Consider the following 17,643-nt stretch of genomic DNA (forward strand, 5'->3'; position numbering starts at 1 on the left):
TCAGGGCTACAGTCAAATACACAGCATTTGGATTCAAAACAGTCTCACAAGTATTTTGTTCTGTGTGTTTTTCACAATGAACTTCCATTTGTGGAGGCACCCGGTGACAAGCTGAAACTACTTCCATCTCTCACTTCTTTCTTGCAGAGAGGGGTACTCTGCAGAACTTTATTTACACCTGCTTTACCACTACTACATATACTTTACACCATGTTCTCCTGAAACGTTTTCTCTCTCTATATATATATGCTATGGAAGAGAACCCAATTTCACACAAACCCATTCAATCTGTTAATCTCACTTCAGGAGGGAAACAAGTGTTCTTATGGCACAGCCATTTTAGAAGGAAGCATGGCATGAAGCACAATCCCACCTGTTTTTCCCACCTGCAGGAGACACACATACCATTTTTCAGAGCTCAGCATTGCTTTGACATGAGTGGAAGATTTTTTTGGTTCCCAACACCATCATGCAGTTTCTCTGTTGCTAAAGACCCAATCCTTTTCCAGCAATTTGGAGGTAACTATATCAAGAAACTTCTATTTATAATAAAAACACTTTTTTATAATTCATCTATTTACTGTACCAATTTACAGGGTTGTTAATCTCTTCTTCTAAACATGGAAAGTTAATGACACATAGATTATGATAACAGTTAGAGTAACCTTCCCATTTCAAGTAATATTCGTTCTGCAATAAAAGCAGTTGATTCCTCTTAAGAGACACATTCCAAATAATTAATACAGCTCCCTGTTGACACTTGCTGTTGTTGCTCCAAGCAATTTCCAAGCTAGCGTCACAGGCAGAGGAGCAGCAGTACAGTCTTCAGGCTCCTTTGTAATGACATCCAGGAATACCACAAGCACAGTATGCTGGTGCACATAATATGTTGAAAGCATCTCTTCAGGGAGATAAAATATTAATGAGAAAGGGGAGAGGGAAAAAAAAAAAAAGAAGTATATCTGAATGTGCAGGTTATGTTTACTGCTTTACACTGAGGATGACTCAGATAATTTGCATTATTAGCCATTACAACAACTGGACGTAATTCAGGTTTAAAATCTACCGACACATCATAAATTCTGTATTTGCTTTTAAGTGCTTTAACATGGGAAATCTGCTTCAGGCGAATCCATAGCAAACAACAAGTCACTCTGCTTTCCTCTCCTCGTTTACATGTTAAAAACCCATTTGATGTCATTAGTGAGCAGAAGTCATCATTTAATAATGCTCGGTTCTGCAGCAGAAACAAGCAGACAGTCTTCTATCACTCCAAGCTGCTCGGTGTGCAGGATGATCAGTGCCCTTATAACACAGAACAGTCTCCTCATTTGCTGCATCAAAGATGCCACTGAAATGTAAAACAGCTGAGCTTGGCAGGAAACTCTGGAAATCACCTAGCCCAGCTCAAGGGCAGCAAGAGCCCATAGCAAGTGTCCAATCTGATTTCCAATATCTCTAAGGACGGAGACTCCACAATCTCTCTGGGCAATCTGCACCAGTGCCTTGCCACCCTCATAGGAAAAGAAAAAAAAAAAAACAGAAAAGCTTTTCCATTATCTGCCTGTAAGAAGAGCCTGGCTCCATCTTTTTTATTCCCTGTCATCATGTACTTACACACATCAGTAAGATCCCTTGGATGATCTGGTCCAGGCTAGATACTCACAGCCTGTCAGCCCATCCCCACAAAGAGATGCTTCAATCCCTTTATCATCATTATGGCCCTCTCCTGGACTTGCTCTGAGCACAACTGCTGACACATGGGTTTTGGGGTTTTTTTGTTTGGTTGGTTTTTTTTTAAATCACCTGCTCTTCCTGGGAGCAAACCAAAAATAACGAATTATTCTGAAGGCTTAAAGGGCTAGGCTGGAGTAAATAAGATACACCCACATTACATGAAAGACTAAAACACATCTGTGAGTTTGTTTAGACATTCATTACAATTGAGTAATAACTATGGAAGCTTATTATTGCTTTATTAAGGCTTTTACTTTATATGGAGGAAGCAGTAGCATCAAATGCTCTCTAGTGATAAATGAATCAAGTTGCAGAAAGCTTTTATCTATTTGCTGCTGATGCAAAACAGTACTTGCAAAAAAAAAAAAAAAAATCAGACTTCTGTTACTACTACTACTATGTACTGCTAAAAAAACCCCCAGACTTCTGTTACACTGCACACTTCTCTCAATGCTAATAAATCAAACTTTGGGTTTTAATGTTCCTTCTCCAAAAAAAGCTATGCAAACAATTGTTGTGATTCATTTTCTGGGCGTGAATGCCAGCTCACTTGTTCTTCAGACTCATCAGTGTTCAAACTGGAGAAACAAAGGGTCTCCATTATTACCTTATGAATCTTTTTAATCAACAGAATCACATTTTTGCTTTGGTTTTACCATTATTGCCAGTGGTGACCTTTGAGACAGTTGAGGGAAGGGAGGCAAGGGGAAGAAGAAGCAAGACCTGGCAATGGGGCTGGTGCACAAGCACATGGTCTCCTTGGCTATAATGGCATTAAAAATGCTGCCAACTCACTCAGTTAAAAAAAAAATAATTTACCCAATGTACCTATGAAAGGTTTTGAGACTGATATCACTGGTACAGGTCAAGCTGATCTCAAAGACTGACAGAACGAGCTTTCCCAAGTGAGGCCGACTCCCAGTCCCTGCGGAGTGAGTTCTGCAGTTTCAGGTGCTTACTGCAAGCCCCAGCCCCAGGAATGAGGGACTCCCTCTCTTCAGTTCCAGCTACTGTAGAAAAGCACTTTAAAAAATGGATGTTGAGAGCCTTAAAAATAAATAAATAAAAGGCAGAAACACTCCAACACTCCACACCCATCTCTCCAGTCCTTCAGCTGTTTTCTCTGCACATTGAGTCTGAGCTGACAGTGGTGCAGGAAAAAGAAAGAGACTTCTGACAAACTACCAAAGGCAAGATGTCTCTGTTGCTGATGGGAAGTTAAGCATGCCTTGTATCCGAACAACTTGCATGGCCTTCTCCCAATCCCACCCTGCCTTTACCCATCTGCTCTTTCTGCAGCCAGCTCCCAGGTACAAAAGTAAACAGCAATCAAATGTAATCATCGAAGTAATGTTTGATGAAGTTGTCAATTTTGCACCTACCACCTCATGTTGTGTTCTGTTTCCTTCATCCCTCTTGCCTGGAGAGGCCTGTGCCCATGGCTCCCTGTGAGGGATAATGCTGGAAGACAGCTGTGGATCGTCCCTGACCTGCTTTTCTTGCACCAAAACACAGGGATGCAGGGCTGGCCAACACTGCCTAAATATCAACCCCATCTCAGGTGAGACAGGGCAAGCACAGGTGTGGCACAGGTAGCCCCAAACCAGCAGTCTTCATAGCAGCCAGGCCACCTGCATGCGCTGTGACAATGTGAAAAAAAACCCCATGTTTGGTAGAAACAATTTTGGGAGCAACAATATGGATATGACCTTGAAAGTCTATCTGGTGACATGCCCTCCTCAGGTAGAGGAAATGAGAAAGATGTTTGTGAATTAGAAAAAGTGCTTGACTGGCCATTATTTTCGGGTCTGACACAGGAGAGATACACTGCATTTTAAAAAGCCAATAACTTAGGAGAACAAAGATAATGTTTTGTGAAGACTGAAGGAAACATAATAGCTTGGCCTAAGGGACTTTTTTTTCTTTACTGTTTTTTTAGAAAAGGAATCTGGATGCTCATAGACAGAAAATAAACATCCACACATCTTCAAAAATCTGCCCCTAAGTGATTTAGTCATCTATAGATGCAATGATATAAAACTACAGAAAAAAAATCTGCAAATGCATGGGCTAACCAAGAAAAGTAGCAACAAAGAAGTATCATGTGTGTATCCATTAAAACCACTTCCTATTGATCCTTTTTGGAAGCATACCCACAGGTTTGTAGCACCTGAGAGGGAAGGCCTTCCTCCTGATCCTGGGCCAAATTTCCAATGCTGGTGACATTTGCTTTTTCTAGAGTACAATGCACACTGTCATGTGTGCACTTGGGAAACTCTTCTGCCTGGCCCCTGCTCATTTTCTACCTGAGATTTTCCAGTGCACTATCAAAGAGAAAACCTGAATAGAAAACATGAGACTGAAAGATTCAAACCTCCAAAAGCAAAGGAAAAAAAATCAACATTTACCAGGCTAAAAGGCCTTTTAAAACATTTGGTGACTTGTCTCCTAAAGCCCTGATGATGCCATGGAGACAACCACAGTCACCTGAATGAATGGCTCTCCCTTTTCCCTGCTGCTCCTTTGCTCAGTGCCCATGGTGGGTATGGACAGTCATGCACCTGAACTGCAGTTCTGCCCCACACCTGACTCTCAGCAGCAGTGAGAAGCCACCAGGAGATGTATTTTTTTAAAACAAACATCCTTCAGGCTCTTTGTTCTCAAGGGACGAGAGTCCCTTTTCTTTGCTGTCCTTATCCAGAGGCGATCACTGCAACACATTTTTTTGCTGTCATGTCAGATTACTCAGATTTCCACCCATTTTCCAGCCTATTTTAGCATTCTTTTGTCTTCCACAGGTTCACCAGTTCCCAAGATCCTTTTTTAGACAACCTAGTCAGCATTTCATGCAGAGGATTTAATTTAATTTCGTGCTGGTATCTCTGATGACCCGTGTTCCCAGGTACTGCCTCTCCTACACCCCCTCTTGTCTGCACCTCTGAATGCAGGCACCTCCATGGATTTAATCCCTCATCTGTTAGTCCATTTGCTTGGATCATTAATTAGGTAATACCCATGAAACCACATATCCATTCCTCAGCCTTTCATTTCAGTTCTTCATATCTTTTTACTTTATAAAAAAATAACAATAGGATGGACACAAACTAGGTATGCAAAAAACATTCTGAGGAAAATGCTTGGAAAACATAATGACAATTTTAGTAATATCTCTACAGACAAAATATTCTTTACATACTGTGGCTTTTCTCCCCATGTAACTGAAAAGAATAATTTTTAAAAGCAGTCTAGTTTTCGATGATTTGATCTATAAAATACAACATTACTTTTTGGGAACATTTATGTAATTCTGTAAATGTGAACATGATTTTTTAAAAAATCCAATTTATTCTCCAGCAAAAGACTACATATACTTTGTTGGAGTGTAGCTTCCTAGGATCATCACTCTCATCCTCTTTCATTTTCAAAACTAGGTAATTTTTTCTTGTCCTTTTTTCTCCCCTCTTTTTGAATCCCATAATATGTAGGCATATATAAAAACATACGAAAAGAGAAATTAAAAAGCTGGTGGGCTTGTTAACAAACTCTTTTGACATGCCATTAAACAAATTTAATTCAGACCTATTACTCTGCATATATTCAGAGTTCTCCTGGCAGCCTTTTTGTCTGCCTTTCATTTACAAACCACCATTCCTTCACTGCCCACCCTTTTCCATTTTGCATTAAAAGCCTTCTTTTTAAATAAAGCTTTTATAAAGCCATTCTCTTCCTCAGACGTGTCAGAGTTAGCACAGATTCTGTCCACTGCTTCATTTATTCATGGCCTTTTATGGAGTCTCTCTCTTTCATCTGTACATCTCTCTTTCATCTCTCAATGCCCTTTTAACTCCTTAGGGTAGCAGCAACTCATGCTCTCCCTGCTCTTCCCTTGCTCCCACGGTCATTTCCCTGTGCTTCCCTCCAAGCCGTGGATGCTTCTGAGTACAAGAAAACCCTCTTTTCCAGGAGGAGCTCTCTGGCTACATTATCTCTGCTCCCTTGCCATTTTGCCTCTTGTATTTCATACCAGAAACTATGTAAGCAAGCTGAAAGGCACTGAAGCAGGACAGAGCAGGGTACCTGCAGTGTGGCTTCCATGAGGGACAGCTGGCTCCTGTCACACCTGCCTGCTGAAAACAGAGGGTACCAACACCAGCAGCCTCAGTGGGCTATGGCTGAGTTTCCCAGTGCTAAAGCAAACTCCAGGCTCAGTCAAAGCAGCTGGCAAATGCAAAGAAGACCTTGGATGCGAGGAACAAAGTTCAGACAAGAATGCAGGGCAAGGGGTAAACTGGGGAGATGTTTGGCTAAGTCCCTGTCACGCATGCATCTCATGCTTTAGAGAAAATGCAAATCCAAAAGCAGCATCTGGCAGCATGCCTGCATAAGCAGAGGTTGGCCTAGACTTTTCTGAGATGTTACTATTCCTATTTTTAATTTGTCACAACAAACAGCTCTAACCATGAGAGGAAGGACATCAAAGTGACCCTTTTTGATGACCAAACTGTCCCTCATGTGACAGCCACTACCTGGGAGCACCAAGGCTAGGTTTGAGCTACAGGAGAAAATAAGGACTAAAATAGGGAATGGGTTAAAGCCAAATGAATGGCTTAAAACCTGAGTATTAGAGCAGGTACAACAACCTGAAGCTTTTCACTAGTGGCAGATATGTATTTTCCAAGGAGTATTTAGGACTCAGAAACTCATACTCCAGCTGAAGTCGGAGGTGAATGAGCTTCCTAAAGTCACACCAAGATTCCTCATTTTGATGTGCGATCATCATCATTTATTTTTGGATGAACCTCATCCTTCTATTAAGGACTTCAAAACATTTGAATTTAGCAGCACCTTGGCTCCAGTGATGCTCTGCATCCTGCAGTGCACACCCCAAAATCTACACTGTGCTACAAGAGCCTAGTAGAAAGGCTGGGAAAGAAGAACTAAAAAACCTGGGAAATATTTCACATGTGCCATGATAATTAAACTGTGTTAAAGATCTCCTGTCTCCCCTGTCCCCCCACGATATGGCAGCAAGGCTGCATCCAGGCCTGGCTTTCCTTAGTGCCCAAAGCAGGGACCTGACCTCCAGGGCTGCACTTTTTTTGAGCCTGTCTCCCCACAGGCTTGCCTAGCAGGCTAAAGAAACATGACGTGTTGAATTTTTCCTCCCCTCCCAGATGTGCTCACTGCGCTATGAAGTACGATTTATCAGCCACCTGTACTGAAAAACATGGGAGAGGAGGAGGAGGATTTTGGTGCAGAGGGAACAGAGGGATTTGGAGCAATGCAGTCCTCAGAGCCCTGGAGCGGATGACAAATATTGGTCACAAACCACCCAGAGCAGGTTTAGCAATGGCAAATACAGCAAAACCCAGTGAGATTTTTTTAGCCACCTCTCAGAGATTGAATCTGATATCAAGAGCTCTGTGCCAGCTCCTGCTGTCCTTACTCTGTTCTTGCCCCAAAAGTCAAACAGGATGTTCCCAACCTCCTCAGTGGGTCAAGCCCAGCCTGTTCTGCCTCAGGTGTGCCTGAAATGACTTGGCATGGAGAAGTTTAGGGAAAGCCTAGCCAAAGACATCCAGTCTATCTCTGGCAGAGCCAAAATCATTCCTTATATTGCTTTGAAAGGTATCTCCTTGGGGCTGTCCACCTCACACTATCAGATGCTGAGCAGCAGATCCCATAATCAGAAGATTTTGCTTTAGTTTTCCCTTTCTCTGAGGGGAAGGAATATTGTTAATTCTTTTTTTTTTCCCCATCTCTTTTACCTGGGTGCAGCTCTTAATCAAGGCTGCAGCCCTGTGTTAGAGTGAACCATTTCACAGCACTCTCCTCTCCCCTGTGGCATGGCCAGGCACTCCCATCTCCTCTCCTGGAGCAGATCTGGCAAGTAAGGCAAGCACAGGGCGAGGTAGAGCTGATCTGATGGAAAATGCCCCCCTGGAAAACAATAATTACTTGTTTTCCACTGGCTCAATGAGCAGAACCAATTCAGGCTGCTGTGGCAGCAGTGCCAGATCTGAGGCATAGGAAAGGGGAAGAATAAAAGAGCCAGAGGTGGGATGGGGACAGCTATCAGTTTAACCACAACAAAAAGCCACAGCTGGGAACAGTGGTGGCATTGTATCTGGACTGCCCCTCTAGTCCCACACCAGACTCTCTCCTTGCCCCAGGGAGACTCCCACCAACTGCAACCTTCCCTCACTGCCTTTCAGACAGCTTTAAATTCACCTGCCAGCATAATTTAAAGAGCAACTCCAGATCAAGGGGTTTAATGAAAGCCAAATGCGTTACAGCACACAGCTCCTCACAGGCAGAGCTTGGGACACAGCCCTGTCCTTCTCTTACTTATGCCACTCTTGTTCATGCAGAAAGGGGAGCAGTGGGGGAGAGGAAGAAATCAGGCAGTAGCTCTTGCCATGCTGAGCTTAAATTTCAGTGGCAAAGCATCCAGGGGGTTTGTCAGAGAAATCAACTGAGATGCTGGATTATGAGGTAGGAGATGTGTCCAGAGCAGACAGGTAGATCTGTGAGTCACCAGCCTGGAGACAGTAATTGAAGTGTCTCGTGGTTTCAGATGCTGTGTGATGTGGTCCAAGAATTTGTCACTCTCCCCTACCTCCATTTGTGACAGCCTCCAGGAGATGTCCCCTCCAATTTTGTCTTTATTTTCCAACCTTTATCTCTCCATTTCCACACTGTACCTCCCCAGTACTGCCTGTACTTCTGCTGTGAGCCCCCATTTCATCACAGCCTGATTCCCTGCCTCTCAACCTGCGTCCTCCTGTCCAGCTTCATCAGCTCCATCTTCCACTGCTTTGTGGCCAATACAGCAAACCTTAAATCTTATCTCTCATGGGTCTCTGTGACTATTCCTGCCTGAGACTGCAGCCCAGGAAGGGCTGTCAGACAATAAAGCATAAAAGCATTTTCTTCATTACAGGTATTTTTCGTCAACTGCTCTCCTTAAGGAAGTGCAAAGATGAGTAATCTGCTTTCCCTGTGGGTCAGTGCACCCTAACTGCATTAATCACTTCTTTTGATCTGCAAAAGGAGCCCTGAGACAGGCAGTGCTGCCTGCCTGGCCCTGCATTCCTGCCTGCTGCCAAGCCTCAGCAGTGATGCAATGGGACACTGCAAAAGGGGACAGATTCCATCTCAAAGGGAGTGATCAAGCAGCAAACGAGATTAACACGACATGATTTGATGAAGAAATGAAACAAGAGTGTGTATTATGCTCTGTGACCTAAAAGAACAGGAATCTAAGCCATCTTGTCTTTCCTTTTTTATTTTTTTCTCTTTTCTTCTTTCTTATCTTTCAAGATAATATAAGGTATTTCTCAGCATGAAGGACATGACTGCCTGTAGAGAGATTTTGACAACTCCCCTCTGAGTGCTAAAATGCTGTCAGCTGAAAAACTGAGCTGTTTGGGCAAATTGATCCAGCTCTGACAGACTTCCTCTCTGTTTTCATGTTTTCTCTCTCAATCAAAAGCCTCCTAAAGAATCCATGTTTCCAGTTCAATGTCAGGGAAAGGGGGAGAAGAGGGGAGATCGCCTGCTTTTGCTGCACTGTTCATCGTTAACCTAGCTGGAGGAAGAAACCTGTGAGAGGAAGAGGAAGGTCTCAGAAGTCTCTTGCACCTCCCCATTGCACACAGACACAGGGTCTGAACACAACAGTTTCCCTAATTCACATATGTAGTGACTGCATATGGGCTTTCTGCCTGCCACTGAGGACAGAGTCAATACAGTTTGGGTGCAGACATGAGCAGAACAGGAAACTGAGATTACAGGTCTGAGTTTATGTGCAATGCCAACAACAGGCAAACTGCTGGATCAGCCATCCAAAGAAAGCCTTAGTGGATTTTTTTTTAATAATCTTTAGGAATCATTTTCCCCTTCCTTAGCCCAAATAAAATGAAATCAAAGCATTTTTAAACCTGGTCCCTAGCTGTGAATATATCTATAACCTTTCTGCATCAGTGACAATTCTGAATACAATTTTTGATGGCCAAATCCTGGGAGCACTCTTACCACTTTACAGCAAAGATTAAGCATGCTCCTGTCACAGTCAGTAAAATAGCATCTCTTCCTATCACCTCGGTTGGGAGCTCCAGAAATCTCCAGTCCTCTACAGTGAAGCAATGCCAAGCAGCCCAAAGTGCTTAGCAAAGACAATTTGGTGCTTTGTTGTTTCTGCACTCTTTTCACCTATGCATATAACACAGTTTTATAACTTGGTGGCTGCTGTTGTGCTTATAGGGTCTTCCTCCAGTTTTTTGAGCTAAGTATCAAAACATTGTGATGTTCATTTCTCCTCTTTACCAATCTAAGGAAACCCATGCTCAATGTGGCCAATTTTCTGTTTTTTAAGACTTCTGAAGCAGAATTACTGGTTTATGGATTCAAAGCGATTTGTTATGAATTTTACTTCTAGTAAAGTCAACTATGGACTTTATAAACCTCATTGTGTCCCTTTTCATTGCTTGACCAAGTCAGGAATGACATAGAAGATTTTACTGTCAGTTCCCTTCATGCTGTCATTCCACACTTTTTTATTTCCTCACGGCCAGGGAATAAGAAGTTTGAAATGGGTCAGAAACTGCAGAACCTTCAGAAACCAGCTCACAACCTTCTGAATAACTGTGCACAGAACACAGGTTTATACAGCCAACATCTACGGACCAGATGTTTCATACAAGGTCAAATATAATTCTTTAGTATCAGATATTCTGCATTTGGGACCTGCATTCCTTAAGGCCTTTCAAGCATGTCTTGGGATTATTCTTATCTTAGTTCCCATGATGTTACTGTAGGCCTTTGGATGACAGCTTTGATTATAAGTTTGCACACTGCCTAGAACAATAAGCTCCTGATTGGTACTCCTTGAATAATACAAATTAATTCTCGCCTGAGCCTCCCTCGCCCTGGATGAATCATGCTGGATGTCTGCCTTCTGCAAGGGCAGCAGACAGGTCTGCTGGGGCACTGCTCTGTCTGCCAGCACTGGGGCAAGGGTCCCGAGGCACTGCCAAATTCCCTGATCCCAAGGGCCTGGCTGCATACGTGCAGGGGAAGGGGCTGTTGCACTACATCACTTCTGATCTGCCTGTCAGACCCCCCAAAAACTACAGGAAACATCCAGCATGCCTGAAAATGAGACCACAGAGTCTGAAAAGTGCACCCAAAATGTTGTGTGTTTCAGCCCAGTTGAAAACTGTTTCAGCTTGTTCTGCTTCAGGCTCCTGTTCCTTGCAGTAAAATATGCTGCTATAAACTTAATAGACAGCTTTAGCTTAGAGTATTTTCCTTTACAACAGACATAATTCAAATTGTCCTTAGTCATACATTCCATCACCTCTGAAACAAAATCACCCAATATCTCAATGCAAGAGAACCCTTTAGACTAGAACCCTTTAGTTGCTTTAATGAATGTACGGATTTACATATTCATATATACTGGCCCTGATCACCACTTCAAGCTAAACTTCCTCTAACAGGCTAACCCTTAACTTTGCATTTCAGTTTCTTAAATAATCTCTTGACCGAAGAACTGACAAATCCAAGCTTCAATTATGTGGACAACCTGGCCTCTTATCAGGGACAAGAAGCTCTCTCTTCACCCTCTTGTGACCCAAGCAAGAAAGGAAGAACACTCCTATTTCTGATTAGATATCTCACCCATGTGGGATTCTAACTTCTGCAGAATTAGCCTCACACTGAACCCCAGTAACGACTACCTCATTTTTTAGGAACCCAGGATGGATATATGGTTTTTTTACCTTGACTAGAAGAAGAATAGAGCAACCCTGCTCAATCCTTCTTTTGTAGGGTTACATCTAACAGCACTTAGTGGCTTTGGGGACACTCAGAGGGAGGTATGATTTCTGGGTTGGCACCTTGGGATTGAGTGCAGTCTCAGTAATATCAGCCATTCCAGCTCTGATTGACATGATAGTTCCAAGTAACATTGGTCAAATGGCTCGGTGACCGCTACAGCAAGAATTGTGTGTACACAAGCATCTGATAAAAGAGTATTTTGCTTTCGGTAACTTGCATTACAAACTAGCCCACTTGCTGCAGAGGGATTCTAATACAGCATAATCTGCTTAAAGAAAAGAAATAGAAGAAATAAAGAGAAAATTTCCAGTGTGGAAGTACTTGTGACCCCATCATGGCAGTGACACCTTCAGAACAGTGTAATTCAGCTTTCTAAATCTAGCTGTAAGTCCTCAAGCAAGGCAGCTGAATACTAGGCAAGCCTCAGCCAAAGGTTCACCTCCCTTCCACAGCCCCTGTGGATGGAGAAGAATGCCACTGATGGAGGTGGCTGTGCTGCTCCCTATGCCAATCTGCCCTTACAAAGTGTGTTAAAGCTCCTTGGCACAGGTTGCTTCTTCGTGCAGGAGTTCAAGCTTTCATTGTGCTTTTCCTCCAGGGATGTCCTAATTAGAGATGGGGTTTCCTTCTCAAGTTACTGAATTTGAGGAATCATGCTGCTGTTATTTACAGGCAAATTAAACAGGAGCAAAGTTGGACAGAGGGGAGGAATGGAGTGGGGGAAAATGTCCTGGGGTAGGGGGAGGAGAAAGGGACCCATACCCTGATGCATCCACAAAAAGGACAGAACACCTTCACAGAAGGCTGGAGACCTTGGCATCCAATCCTGAATCCCTGTGGTCAGGGAGCAAGTCCTCTGAAAGCTTTTCCTTTGCAAGATGCCAGACAAAAATCTCCAATTAGTTTCATAAAGATGAGAAGCCAGATTGAAAGCTGCCTGTTATTTGACACAAAGGTGGCTTTCTGCTCAGGATAAGAAGTGGTTTAGAAAACACTGAAAGATTTTCATTAAGGTGTGGGAACAAAAGAAGAAAGAAAAAGTGGAGGGCAACAAAGTATCTGTGCAGTGGATTGAGGGCAAATGCCTACACTATCTGCTTTATAAGATGGATGAGCAGGGCTGCAGGTTGTCCCCAGGTACCCAGTCAAGCTGATTACAAAGGTTACAAATGACTGGAACAAGCTTAGAGCACCCAGGACACCTAAGGAAAAAAAACAACTGTGAAAAAGCCTCATTTTTCAGATGTTTGAAATGACATTCTTCAAAAGTCAGTGCTGGGAAGACATTTCACGTTCAGTCTCAGGCGTGTACAAGTCAGGAGCGGCAGCCCTAAATTCTGCAATTACATCCTAGGACTTTTAAACCAAAGAAAAATAAAGCCCACAAGAAATAATAAGTATTACAGATTTAGGCTTTTCTTCACTATGCCTCAAAGTCTTCAGGACCCATACTTTAAGGCTTCTCTTTCCACTTAAAAATGCAATATGACTTTTATACTTTTCAACAGAACTGAAAATTCTGTGATCACAGAGACTCTGGATAAACCATACCTGAGCTCAGCAATGCAGTCACTAGCACTGACAGCCCTGAAGTCGCACTTCAGAGGGCAAACTGTAGAGCTGTCTTTGTGAAAATTTCTGTATTCTAGAGGGCATTTAGAAAATAAAAGCAGAACACAGTCCCAGAAGCCCAAACTCCCAGGGGTGATCGGGTAACAAAGTCAGGCTGTCAGATTTGGCACTGGAGCAGATGAGCACCCATGTCCTACCAGCTATGCTGGGATAATCTCTCAAGGGATGAGAGATTGGGATGAGCTGGGCCTGGGAACATCACTGCACAGCCACAGCACCTGGGCAGCTGCAGTGTGCTGGGATTCACGGCACCCTGAACCAGAGCCAGACGTTTCAGCTGCTCGGGGTGTGCACAGGACACACACACAGATCTGCTGAGACAGCTTGAGGTGTTCAGCAGGAGAAATCATATTTGAAACAGCAAGTCAGGTTTTGATTAAACTGGCAATTAAGCAAGCAAGGAGCAGCATGCCCTGGGGCTGCAGAGATGACAAGACAAAAGAGCAATTCCTTTGGTGGAACAAATGGCTGCAACTTTGCTGCCTTCAGCAGGGCTGCACTTTTCCATGTGAGCTGTGGAGCCAGCCCTCCCCAGCCTCAGACAGGACTGTGGTATAAATAGTACTGAACTGCATTCAGCTGGGAAGAAGCCATGGTGCAGGGAGGCAAAAACTGACACTCTACAGGGATTTGCAATGCAGCAATGGGCCAGCAGCAACACCCATCTTCTGTGCTTCTATGGATCCTCTCTCAAGCTGTTGGTGGACTCTTTCACTAGGGGCAGCTGGGCAAAAAGGCAGCCAAGCAAATTCCTGGTGCTACCCTCTGCCCACCAGAAGCCGGCAAGGGTCTTCAAGCCTGTTTATAAAATTTAGCCCATTTGTGATCTTTTCTCAACTAATATAATACTTTTTAGTGAACTCATGCATCTTACATTTTCAATGGGCACAGGACAAATGAGAACTTCATAATTCTGTTATAATCTCCCCAAGCTGATGATCATCTACCAAAATTTCATTAAATAGGAGGTCTCCAAGATGAAGAACTTAGGGTCATTTTAGGTCAGCAGTCCTGCTGCTCAAATTTTAGCTAAGAAAATTGTCAGAGACAAATTAATGCATTGGAAACATCAGAACGGATCAGTATGTTTAACCAAAGGATAAGCTGCAGACAGTGACTGTGTAGACAAACTTTGATATCAGCAAAACCTTTGTGCCCTGGTCCACATCTAGCTTCCGATCAAAGGTCCAGAATTCAATTTAAAATACCCTGAATGCAGCACTAACATGCACAGAGAAAAGCAGGTGATAACCTTACTGTGGGGTGCAATGAAATAAGAAAATATCATGACTGTCTGAAGACGACTTAGAACACTGGATAACTGTTGTCATTATATTCCAAGAGTTCTATTGTCATTACATTTCAAGGGTTCCATATTGCTAGAGTCTTGTACCTCCTTGATGTTTCTTGTAGGCATCTCCTCTAAGCACTGGCTCTTCCTCGTCCTCACAGCAACCATCTGACTGACTCCAGTTCCCACCAATCCACTCTTTTATAACACTGTCTTATTGGCTACAGGTGTGGCCTGTTAACATCAGGCCTGCTCCTACTCTTTAGTAATTGGTTCAGCTGCAACTCTTCAGGGGATAAGATTACATTCTATACCACCTTCATTTACCCATACGGTATCCCCCTACAGATAACATGAGCATCCAAGCACTCAGGTGAGACTGATTGGAGGAGGAGGACCCCACAACATGAAGTGGAAAAGCAAGCTCTGAGAATGGCAGAAAATTCAGAAAGAAATTCAGCCCAGCTCAAGAAGATGCAGGCCCTGGATCCGTTCCCTGGAAAGATACCCTGGAAAGCCACCAAGGGTGATTTTTAACTGAAGTTCTTTGTACTTAGCTCTCACAAAAAAGGCCATACTGACAGTTAACTCCATTGGTCACCTCTACCCTGGCATGTGACATTTTCCTGCATGTTTCAGCTCCCTTTGCTGGTTTGCTCTCAGCGCGATGCACCCAACCATCAGAAAACCTGGCACAGGATGCACTCCCTGCTAAATGCCAACCCCTCCATGCCAGCCAGGAGCTGAATCTCAGCCCATGCATCTAGCAACACAGATGAAACACAGAGCTTCATCTCAGCAGACAAATAAACACTGGGCAATCCTAGTTAACTCTGGATATCAATCCCAGCCAGGGTGAAGCACAGAGATCTGCTCCCTGTGCACAGCTTAGGCACTGATTTTATATAGAAAAATATATCACCACTGGGCACAGTTACAAAATGTATCCTAACATGAGATTTATGAAGATAAAGACTCCCTCCCAGAATTTCAAATAAGTAAATCACCCAGTAATTTGCTTGGCATGATTGCTCCTTTTTCTCCCAAGGCAAAATGCAGGATGTGTGATTCATCTTATTACCCAGTGGTCAGCAAACCTGAGACTCCTTGGGCAGTTCAGCAAGCACTGCCCAGTCTTTCCAAAATTTCCCACTTGCAGATGAAAGTTATGAGCTATGAGAAAGGGCAGAGAATGAAACAGACATGATATAGCCATAGGGACAGCTAAAAAAACAGGGAATATTCCTTGTTACATCCGCTCTAGGTAGATAATCTATAGTTTCCCTGCTCTGCCTAAAAATGCAGTGAGTGGAGGATACAAGGCTCAAATCAACAGCACATTCTTCTGGAAAGGCTGAAGGGCCATAATGTCAGTCCATTCCAGAAAAAGAACAGGTCAGAATAACCTGCTCACCAAAGGAAATTACGACGTGCAAGGATCTATTTTTATTATAACCTGGAAGAAAAGACTGAAATTTACAAAGGATTGTGACTTTCACACAATATTGACTCAAGGGACATCAAACCTTTCATTTCCATAAAACTGCCTTTTTTTTTTTTTCCCTTGGGCAATACTAAAATGTTCTATGTTTAAATGCACAGTTTTCTACATGTAATCCCCAGGGTGGTATAAAAAACTTTAAACCTTAAAAGAGAAGGAGGAGGTTGAGAGCAGCAATGCCACAACTACTGCCACCTGGCCAACTCCTTCCCAGCCTGTGAAAATCAGTCTCTGAATTTCCATCAGGCTGATGCTCTTTCCTCTTCAAAGCCATGTCTGTACTTGGCAGCATCAGAGGCTGCAAACTACTGCCCAACAAATCCAGTCTAACCCTGTCAGAGTTAGAACTCAGTCTTTGCTTCACTAAAAACTACACGAATTGTTGCCTAATTCTGGAACCTCTCAATTCCCTCACAATCTTGCTGCCCCTTTCTGGTCTGGTCTAGGCATTTTTCCTCTCCTGCTAAGCTTGGTCCAGCTGATGCTGTCCGACAGAGCCAAGGACCTTCACTGCTCTGCCAAAGCCCAAGTAGTCTTGCCTAGAAAAGAGGATTCCATCAGACAGAAAATAGATAAAGGGATAGAAATATATCAATTCCCTATATTGCATTTGGAGTGATGTGCAAAATCAAATTTATTAGATCTGCATAATATCTTGATATCTTGACTCAGGGAAGCCGATCAAATGTTGATATCTATGTGAATTGCTTGGGACAGCTTCATCCAAGGAGAAAAAACCCTTTTATGTCCCTGTCTTCAGTGAGAACAAATGTGTATTTAGCATGAAAATCCTACTTTTTCAAATATATCGCATCAACACACAAGTATATATCCATCTATACATCTACAGTGTGCACAGCACTACTGTCAATAGTGCTCCCTGCAGCAGTAGCTTCAGACAAGTCTGCACTCAATGTTTGATTTCAGATACAAGAAGATGAACAGCAAATAGACCTAAATAAACATCTCAGAGATGCAGGGCTTTCACCAAGCCAGTAGCCACCTCACAGGCCCTCCAGATGCCTAAGAACCTCCCCATAAAAGCAAGGCAGTGTTTTTCTGGAGAAGAGTTGCCACCTGGGGATATGGCCACTGACTTCAAGTTGGGCTTTTAATCTGCTAAAATGGAGGAACAGGGCTAACCTTGACCTGGAAGCCCATGCAAAAGCACCAGTGTTTTTTAATAGGTAATGAAACCAGGCATATAAAAATCTGGGTAGACAAGACCAACTTTTTCTTTGATGCTCTGAATTGCCTAAAATATTTTCCTTTTTAATAATGGGATCCAGTTTTCAGGCATTCAGTACAACAAATTTTATGTTGTTAATAAACACATTTGTCTAATGAATATCTCTTGGTAAGCTTGCCTGTAATTCAGGAAATCCAAGTGTAGCCAAGATAAAAATATGCACATACTAAAAGCTCAAATTGAAGAGAGAAAAAAAAAAAATCAATTGAAAGTTAAATTACCCATCTTAAATTTCAGTATAAAGGCTACTAGAAATACTGAGCTCTTGAACTTCAATTAATCTCTAGCAATTAAGCCAGAAGGGAAAAAGATTCTTCAGAGTATCAGGAAGAGGGAGGGGGGGGAAAAAGGGAAAAAAAGGCTTCAAAGAGCTCATATCAGCTTTGGTAG

The 17,643-nt window shown here is 42.9% G+C and overlaps 1 protein-coding gene across 16 annotated transcripts in view; it reads right to left on the reverse strand.

The window, feature by feature from the left end:
* ADGRL3 (adhesion G protein-coupled receptor L3) overlaps nucleotides 1–17,643 on the reverse strand; it is a 493,129-nt gene that overhangs the window by 143,727 nt on the left and 331,759 nt on the right. The window lies entirely within an intron of this gene.

The sequence above is a fragment of the Melospiza georgiana genome, chromosome 5 (genome assembly GCF_028018845.1).
Source record: "Melospiza georgiana isolate bMelGeo1 chromosome 5, bMelGeo1.pri, whole genome shotgun sequence".
In the NCBI taxonomy this organism is placed as follows: domain Eukaryota; kingdom Metazoa; phylum Chordata; class Aves; order Passeriformes; family Passerellidae; genus Melospiza; species Melospiza georgiana.